Source organism: Saimiri boliviensis, chromosome 1 (genome assembly GCF_048565385.1).
Source record: "Saimiri boliviensis isolate mSaiBol1 chromosome 1, mSaiBol1.pri, whole genome shotgun sequence".
NCBI classification, from domain to species: domain Eukaryota; kingdom Metazoa; phylum Chordata; class Mammalia; order Primates; family Cebidae; genus Saimiri; species Saimiri boliviensis.
The window spans coordinates 283,828,101-283,838,403 of NC_133449.1; the positions used below are offsets into that span (position 1 = coordinate 283,828,101).

A 10,303-nucleotide genomic window follows, 5' to 3' on the forward strand; every position below is an offset into this window, starting at 1 on the left:
AGAGCCTGCTATATGCCTGGCACTATTTGAGGCAGGCATAGAGCAGACTCTTAGTAATTATTTGTTCAAACACTATTCTGATATTTCTAGCCAGGAAGTTTTCTTTGGACTACACCTCTGACTGGAATGGTCCCAGGGAGAGCCAGATGCCAGTCACAGCTGCAGTTAGTGACGTGGTGAGAATAAGGTGACATTAATAGAATCAGAACACATGCATCACTCGCTACCATGGTAGAAAATTTACTAACATGGTAGAAAATTCAAAAGAGAAACCACGGTTGCTCCTTATTTTCATGTTTAGCTAGAAAGCCCATGTTAGTCATTTAACATTCATTTATTTCTCTGATAAACATCGATCAAGAAATAACAAATGAAGCAGCAGCTGTCTTCACTTCTCTATTGTTGACTCCTCATCGGTAAAATCTGTAATGGATGATATCACTTTAACATGCTAAAAACTTTTCATAAAATTGTAAGGTCTTTCATGCTAATCATTTCCATGTCAAAAAATTTAACCAATTAAATATTTCGTGGTAATTTTTGAGTCAAAAATTTCACCAATTAAATTTTCAGCATTCTTCTTAAAACTAGGAACTTTCTAACACTTCGGCTAAGCCTCTTAAATTCTCCACTTTATATAAGGAATGAAGAAAGTGTGCCACGCCCAGGTTCGCTGCCCACTCTCAGATTCTGTGATTTCTTTACAGCAAAATGCATCCTTATTTATCCAAAATGTATTAAAACATATATTTCAGGCAAAGTTTTAATCAATGCATCATATAAAATTGTTAGCAGGACAACACATATTTAAATAGAAAAAAGTCTTATTTTATTCTCAAAAATAAGTTGTAAAGAATAAACATTTGCTCTAAAATAATTTGAAGCAAAATTGGATCAGTTCACATCCGTCTTATTGGAGGATAATCTACATAAGCAAGAAGGCCGTGAACATTGAAAATTTATAGTTTTTTGAAGAAAAATTACAATTTTCTCAAACTTCTGCTTATTTTTCACAGAGCAGGCATAGAGAAAAGTCTTGAAAGTGTTAGAATGTTAGCCCTACAGAAAAGAAATACAGACTCTGCCAATATGGGGGCCAAGATTCCAAAACGCTCTTCCCACCAAAAAAAAAAAAAAAAAAAAAAAAAACATCATTTTCTTAGGGGACACTCACACTCATTCATGTATGCATAGTTTTGCCCAAAAATATTCAATGCGTAACTACTATGAATCTCAGGAGGGCTACTTGTTCAACTATGGTTGCACTGGAGCTCTGCTCATTGTAATCATTCAAGGACAGGGAGGCTATAGAGTCTGCCTACCCATAATGCTGACCTTTCAACAAGAAACTTTCAGTTTCCTGAGGCAGGGTTCAGACCATGAGAATCAAACCACTCTTAAACATTTTGTTTCTCTGAAAGTGAGTCTCTGTTCATATTTTGTTGGTAAAGGAAGGAATTTGACCATCCCTAATTTTAAATGACAGAGGCATATAACCCTCTAAGGATCCAGGAAGGAAAGGAGAATGAGAAATATCAGTAAGTGATAGAAATGTCTGCCATGATACTCAAAACTATCTAGACCCCCCCCCCAAAGATATTTTGACATTAGATCATATTCAGTCTAGCATTTTGTGATGTGCAGTCTAATTATAAAGGAATATATTAAATGCTTCTAGATACTTTCCAAAGATTTTGGATTCATATTGGAAATGCAATAATATCAGAAATAATGAATTAATTAACAAGTAATAAAAAAATTCATTGCCAACTGGGCATGTAACTACTACAGGGAGATGAGATTTTCTCCAGCAAAGACTAGGAAGCCCAACATGAGGTCAAGTTGTGCTAATCAAGGTTGGCTACCTGCCTGGGCTGAGTAAACGAAACATATGGAGTGAGGTGAGAGGTGAAATCCTGTTTATTCAAAAGTTACTCCCTCACTGCCCAGTCATGGCACCTTCCTGAAATTCCTACAGGGTCTGAAATTCCTACAGGGCCTGAAATTCTCACCCCTAACCAATAGATTTGTTCCTGTCATCCCAAATTTAAAATCTCAGAGCACGACCTTGAAAAGAACAGAGTTAACATTGTCATGAATGATTGGTGAACTGCATTTTTCAGTAACGATGAGGTTTCTAAAAGGAAATGCAAGTTTTGACTATACTAACAGGCACGTATGTCAGAGTTAGGAAAACCATAAACTCACTTCTCAGAGCTGAACATGCCCCATCTAGAATAACATACTCTAGGAGCTCCATTTTCAGAAAGTTGCCAATATACCGAAGCTTACTGAAAGATGAATAACCAGAAAGATGGAACAGTGGGAATACATAATATAAAAAATATTAGAGAAAAGTCTTGAGTATCACCCTGTAGCAAATATATACCCAGTTGATAATGAAATGTTTATTTCCTGTTTGCCCATCAATTAATTATTTCTGGTATTGTTGAATTTCCAATATGTATTTAAAACTTTGGAAAATATCAAAGTATCTTCTATGCTTAAAATGCCTGGCACTATCTTCTTCCACCTTATGTGGTTTTATAGCTCCTCTTTTGGTAAAAACTCTCATCTCAGCCAACATCCATCCTTCCCTTAGCAATTACTTCAATGGGAGAAAATTCAGAGCAGCAGAGAACAGAACAGGTATTTGCTTGAGTTACGAATGTAGAACCTGAGTGTCACTTTCTTCCAAGATGAAATCCAGTGCAGATTTCAACAAGAAACAGGATCTCCCAGTCCAAGCTTAAGAACCATGCTCTCCCTCAACAGTGTCAAGATGATGCGTCAGCATTAATTCCTTGTTTCTGATGTAACTTTGATCGTAATAATTCTAAAAAGAAAATTTAAAATTCTAAAATTATAAAACAGAGAAATTGAAATGATAAACGAAGACTGTGTTTGAGCATGGCATCCTCTTATGCAAGATCCTGGTTTTCCACTAAGCACCCACTTGACAGAAAACAGGGAAAAGTGCCCTGTAAGAACTGTAAAATCAGTTGCTTTATAAATAACAAAGAAAGGCTTACAACTAAGGTGGCTAGCAAAAGAGGAACAGGAAAACAAATGGCTACACAGAAATTTAGCGGAGTATCATCCCTACACTTAAAATAAATATGAAGACTGTGGATGAAGCTGGAAACCGTCATTCTCCACAAACTAACACAAGAACAGAAAACCAAACACCACATGTTCTCACTCGTAAGGGGGAGCTGAACAATGAGAACACACAGACACAGGGAGAGGAACATCACACACTAGGACCAGTTGGTGGGGGTGGGGGATTAGGGGAAGGATAGCATTAGGAGAAATATCTAACATAGATGATGGGTTGATGGGTGCAGCAAACCACCATGGCACATGTATACCTATGTAACAAGCCTGCACACTCTACACATGTACCCCAGAACTTAAAGTATAATTTAAAAAATATGAAAACTATGAATCCATAATATATAAGGTTAAGATAAATGAAACACTATAAAATGTTTTCATAGGAACAATGATTGGAAGAAAATTCAGATTAAAACAATTAGATCAAAATATTTGATGTTTAGATTAGATGAGACTGGATTAGATACCCCAATCTAGCTCTATCACCAAACCTCTGCTAAGTTTTCTTTATTCATTTTAAAAAGCCATGTGCTAAGTTTAAAGAATACAAAAGGAGGGGCACGGGCCCGCCCGCGGCGGCGGCGGCATGAAAGTGACCGTGTGCTTCGGACGGACCTGGGTAGTCGTGCCGTGCGGGGACGGCCACATGAAAGTTTTCAGCCTCATCCAGCAGGCGGTGACCCGCTACCGGAAGGCCATCGCCAAGGATCCAAACTACTGGATACAGGTGCATCGCTTGGAACATGGAGATGGAGGAATACTAGACCTGGATGACATTCTCTGTGATGTAGCAGATGATAAAGACAGAATATGCCTCTTCATGTTCGATGCAGTAGTGACCCAGCTCTAATTGGCCTCTCCACCTCTATCAGTGATAATAATTTTTCCTCTGAAGAGCCTTCAAGGAAAAATCCCACACGCTGGTCAACAACAGCTGGGTTCCTCAAGCAGAACACTGCTGGGAGTCCTAAAACCTGCGACCGGAAGAAAGATGAAAACTACAGAAGCCTCCCACGGGATACTAGTAACTGGTCTAACCAATTTCAGAGAGAAAACGCTCGCTCGTCTCTGAGTGCCAGTCACCCAATGGTGGGCAAGTGGCTGGAGAAGCAAGAACAGGATGAGGATGGGACAGAAGAGGGTAGCAGTCGTGTTGAACCTGTTGGACATGCTGACACAGGTTTGGAGAACATACCCAACTTTTCTCCGGATGATACGGTAAAGCTCGTACAAGTCCCCAACGATGGAGGGCCTCTGGGAATCCATGTAGTGCCTTTCAGTGCTCGAGGCGGCAGAACCCTGGGGGTATTAGTAAAACGATTGGAGAAAGGTGGTAAAGCTGAACATGAAAATTTTTTTCATGAGAATGATTGCATTATCAGGATTAATGATGGCGACCTTCGCAATAGAAGATTTGAACAAGCACAACATATGTTTCGCCAAGCCGTGCGTACACCCATCATTTGGTTCCATGTGGTTCCTGCAGCAAATAAAGAGCAGTACGAACAACTATCCCAAAGTGAGAAGAACAATTATTATTCAAGCCGCTTTAGCCCTTACAGCCAGTATATTGACAACAGGAGTGTGAACAGTGCAGGGCTTCACGCGGTGCAGAGAGCACCCCGATTGAACCACCCGCCTGAGCAGATAGACTCTCACTCACGACTGACTACCTCATAGCGCGCACCCCTGGGGAAAATCGCCATCCGCTCCGGCCCCAGCACCTCAGAATGTATTTAGTACGACTATAAACAGTGGTTATAACACCAAAAAAATAGGCAAGAGGCTTAATATCCAGCTTAAGAAAGGTACAGAAGGTTTGGGATTCAGCATCACTTCTAGAGATGTAACAATTGGTGGCTCAGCTCCAATCTATGTGAAAAACATCCTCCCCCGGGGGGCGGCCATTCAGGATGGCCGACTTAAGGCAGGAGACAGACTTACAGAGGTAAATGGAGTAGATTTAGCGGGCAAATCCCAAGAGGAAGTTGTTTCCCTGTTGAGAAGCACCAAGATGGAAGGAACTGTGAGCCTTCTGGTCTTTCGCCAGGAAGACGCCTTCCACCCAAGGGAACTGAAAGCAGAAGATGAGGATATTGTTCTCACACCAGATGGCACCAGGGAATTTCTGACGTTTGAAGTCCCACTTAATGATTCAGGATCTGCCGGCCTTGGTGTCAGTGTCAAGGGTAACCGGTCAAAAGAGAACCACGCAGATTTGGGAATCTTTGTCAAGTCCATTATTAATGGAGGAGCAGCATCTAAAGATGGAAGGCTTCGGGTGAATGATCAACTGATAGCAGTAAATGGAGAATCCCTGTTGGGCAAGACAAACCAAGATGCCATGGAAACCCTAAGAAGGTCTATGTCTACTGAAGGCAATAAATGAGGAATGATCCAGCTTATTGTTGTGAGGAGAATAAGCAAGTGCAATAGCTGAAGTCACCTGGGAGCCCCCCTGGACCTGAGCTACCCATTGAAACAGCGTTGGATGACAGAGAACGAAAAATTTCCCATTCCCTCTATGGTGGGATTGAGGGACTTGATGAATCGCCCAGCAGAAATGCTGCCCTCAGTAGGATAATGGGTAAATACCAGCTGTCCCCTACAGTGAATATGCCCCAAGATGACACTGTCATTATAGAAGATGACAGGTTGCCAGTGCTTCCTCCACATCTCTCTGACCAGTCCTCTTCCAGCTCCCATGACGATGTGGGGTTCGTGACAACAGATGCTGGTACTTGGGCCAAGGCTGCAATTAGTGATTCAGCCGACTGCTCTTTGAATCCAGATGTTGATCCAGTTCTTACTTTTCAACGAGAAGGATTTGGACGTCAGAGTATGTCAGAAAAACGCACAAAGCAGTTTTCGGATGCCAGTCAATTGGATTTCTTTAAAACACAAAAATCAAAAAGCATGGATTTAGGTATAGCTGACGAGACTAAACTCAATACAGTGGATGACCAGAAAGCAGGTTCTCCCAGCAGAGATGTGGGTCCTTCCCTGGGTCTGAAGAAGTCAAGCTCATTAGAGAGTCTGCAGACCACAGTTGCCGCGGTGACTCTGAATGGGGATATTCCTTTCCATCGCCCACGGCCGAGGATGATCAGAGGCAGGGGATGCAATGAGAGCTTCAGAACTGCCATCGACAAATCTTATGATAAGCCTGCGGCAGATGATGATGACGAAGGCATGGAGACCTTGGAAGAAGACACAGAAGAAAGTTCAAGATCAGGGAGAGAGTCTGTGTCCACAGCCAGTGATCAGCCTTCCCACTCTCTGGAGAGACAAATGAATGGAAACCAAGAGAAAGGTGATAAGACGGATAGAAAGAAAGATAAAACTGGAAAAGAAAAGAAGAAAGAGATAAGGAGAAGGATAAAATGAAAGCCAAGAAGGGCATGCTGAAGGGCTTGGGAGACATGTTCGGGTTTGGCAAACATCGAAAAGATGACAAGATTGAGAAAACGGGTAAGATAAAAATTCAGGAATCCTTTACGTCAGAAGAGGAGAGGATACGAATGAAGCAGGAACAGGAGAGGATTCAAGCCAAAACTCGAGAATTTAGGGAGCGACAGGCCCGGGAGCGTGACTATGCCGAAATCCAAGACTTTCATCGGACGTTTGGCTGTGATGATGAGTTGATGTATGGGGGAGTTTCTTCTTATGAAGGTTCCATGGCTCTCAATGCTAGACCTCAGAGCCCACGAGAAGGTCATTTGATGGATGCTTTGTATGCTCAAGTCAAAAAGCCGCGGAATTCCAAACCTTCACCTGTAGACAGTAACAGATCAACTCCTAGCAACCATGATCGGATACAGCGTCTGAGGCAAGAATTTCAACAAGCAAAGCAGGATGAAGATGAAGAAGATCGTCGACGGACTTACAGCTTTGAGCAACCCTGGCCGAACGCGCGGCCGGCGGCGCAGAGAGGGCGGCACTCGGTGTCCGTGGAGGTGCAGATGCAGCGGCAGCGGCAGGAGGAGCGCGAGAGCTCGCAGCAGGCGCAGCGCCAGTACAGCTCTCTGCCCCGGCAAAGCAGGAAAAATGCCAGCTCAGTCTCCCAGGACTCTTGGGAGCAGAACTACTCCCCCGGGGAAGGCTTCCAGAGTGCCAAAGAGAACCCCAGGTACTCCAGCTACCAAGGTTCCAGGAATGGCTACCTGGGAGGACATGGCTTCAACGCCAGGGTCATGCTGGAAACGCAGGAGCTCCTCCGCCAGGAACAGAGACGGAAGGAGCAGCAGATGAAGAAGCAGGCTCCTTCCGAGGGGCCCAGCAATTATGACTCTTATAAGAAAGTCCAGGACCCCAGTTACGCCCCTCCCAAGGGACCCTTCCGGCAAGACGTGCCCCCATCCCCTTCTCGGGTCGCGAGGCTGAACAGACTTCAGACTCCTGAGAAAGGGAGGCCCTTCTATTCCTGAGCACGCGGAGAACGGATGCTTCATGTCAAGCAATAAAAGACATTTTCCTATGGGGGAAAAAAAAAAAAAAAAAAAAAAAAAAAAAAAAAAAAAAAAAAAAAGTCAGGAAACAGTTACTTTCCTCAGAGCACTTAAAGATCTTTGTAAGTTAAAAATATATATATAAATAAACAGCCATTTACAATGCAGTTTGGTAAGAACAGTGATAGAAACATACATTCCCAGTGAGCAGAGAGGCACAAACGGGCAGCCCTTAAACTAGTCTGGGGTGAGATGGGTAGGGAAAAGATACGGGAAGGATTTCGCATAAGTCAGCAGATCTGATTAAAGTCTTAAAGGACAAATAAAAATATCCACAACAAAAGATGGCTGTAGGGAATGAATAGTGTTGGAAGCAGATAGGAAGCCCAACCAGTGAAAGACAGGGACAAATGTACAGAATTCAGAGCTCAGAAGAGATGGTAGGCATCAGGGAGAGAAGGTGACAGGTACCAAATGCTCGAAGAGTTCCCAGTGCTTCTCTTTCTTCTAGGAAGCAAGGGCTTTTCTCAAGGCAGAAATATATTCTAGAAAGGCCAAGTTCATGCATTATGGAAAAGGAGTTAGATACTAGCAATAATTCAGGATAAAATCACACACACAAAAAAAAAACTGAACAAAGATGGTAGCAGTGAGGATGGAGAGACAGAGCTTGAGACAGCAACACACTGAGGACTTGGTAAGAGACCAAATATCAGGGTAAGAGAAAGAAAGAAATCCAGAGGGATCCTGATGCTGATGTCTCAGTCATCTTAATTCCTCAAGATGGGAAAGTTCAGGAAGAAAGGCAGGACAGAGGTGGAGGTGAATTCTGTTTGCATTTGTTATAGTTTAGTGACTGTGATGGTCTCATGGAGGGAAAGATAAAAGCTAGAAACATAAACTTTAGAATCATCAGAGTAAAGGAGTGTAAAGTCATAGGAAGGGATAAGATCTCCCAAGTGTTTCAGCATGGTAAGAGGAACATGGGCACACCCATGGGGAATTCTGCCATTTAAAGAGAGAGTAGAGGAAGAAATGTTCACAGGAGACGAAGAAACAGCAGAAAGAGACACTGCAGAGAGAAAGGATTTGGAAACCAAATGACCATTCTCAACATGTTTGGTTCAAAAATAGGGTCAAATGCAGCAAAGATACTGAAAAATGTCCAGCAGTCAGGTTACGAAGAAGAAAGGGAAGCAAACAGAGTGGTGGATAGGGAACAGGTTCACCACATGCAGAGACTAAGAGGACAGTGGAAATGGAGCTAATAAGGTAGACGGTGATAAACTTGCTCATTAACCTGGATGTGAAGAAGAAAACAAAGGAGACAGACAGAGCAGCAAGGGAAATGCACTGGGCATATACCCAAAGGATTATAAGTCATTCTATTATAAAGACACATGCACATGTATGTTCATAGCAGCACTGTTTACAATAGCAAAGACCTAGAACCAACCCAAATGCCCATCGATGATAGACTGGACAAGGAAAATGTGGTATATATACACAGTGGAATACCATGCAGCCATAAAAAATGGTAAGTTCATGTCCTTTGTAGGAACATGGATGAATCTGGAAACCATCATTCTCAGTGAACTGACACAAGAACAGAAAAACAAACATCACATGTTCTCACTCATAGGCGGGTGTTGAACAATGAGAACACATGGACACAGGGAGGGGAACATCACACACTGGGGTCTGTTGGGGGGGAAGGGAGGGACAGTAGGGGGCATGGGGAGGTCAGGGAGGGATAACACGGGGAGAAATGCCAGATATAGGTGATGGGGGAATGGAGGCAGCAAACCACATCGCCATGTGTGTACCTATGCAACAATCCTGCATGATCTGCACATGTACCCCAGAATCTAAAGTACAATTTAAAAAAAAATTTGTATATATATATATATATATATGTATATATAAAGAAAGAGTAAGAGAGCAGAATCATAGAGACTTGTCAGCTAGAAGAGAAACTGCTTAATACGTCTTGAAACCATTCCCTTTTCCCCAACTGCAATGACGTGAGCTTAGTTCAGGTTTCCTCTTTCGGGACCAGGGTTACTGTAATGGTTTCCCATCCCCCTCTAATCCATTAAACAGGCTGGAGGGGAAGGTCTGTTTGTGTTTCTTTCCCTGGCTTTGTTTTTCAAGATAAGAGAATGTTGAGAAGGCAAGGTGCGGAGAGAAAAATTCAAAAATTAGTAAAAAAATTAAAAGACGGAAAATTCTAGAAAAGGGGACCCAAAGGTGAAAGTGTGTAGCAAAGGCCAACCCTGAGCTTCAGAGGAGTGGAGTTTCCATCTACGGATCCAGAGCAAAGCAGGAAAGTAAGGACGCAGATACCGGTATGTTTACAGTCAAGGAAGGAAGAGCAAAACTCAAGAAAACATTTTAAATTGTTGTAATCCTTTGCTCAATCAGCAAGACTTTAGTCATTATCACAACTGAGGATATATTGTAATGAATGTTTATTTAAGCCCTCTAATTAAAAAAAAAAAAAAAAAAACTGACTAGTGGGTACAAGAAAACCCGAACAAAGCATTACTCAGCATGAAGGCAAGAGTAGTGCCATGAACTACAGGACGGAGTGCATCTAGTTAGATTGATCATGGACACCTTGACAGGAGATATTTAAATAATTTGTAAAAACAATTAAGAAAACTTTTTAGATGTAGAGAATGGCACTAATTAATATTCAGTAAATAATATAGCTTAATATGCCCATAGTTGACACT

At 42.2% G+C, this 10,303-nt stretch overlaps 1 pseudogene; it reads left to right on the forward strand.

Moving 5' to 3' along the window:
* The first annotated feature begins 3,703 nt into the window (after window positions 1-3,703).
* Window positions 3,704-7,635, forward strand: LOC101045666 (partitioning defective 3 homolog pseudogene; annotated as a pseudogene).
* Window positions 7,636-10,303: the final 2,668 nt, after the last annotated feature.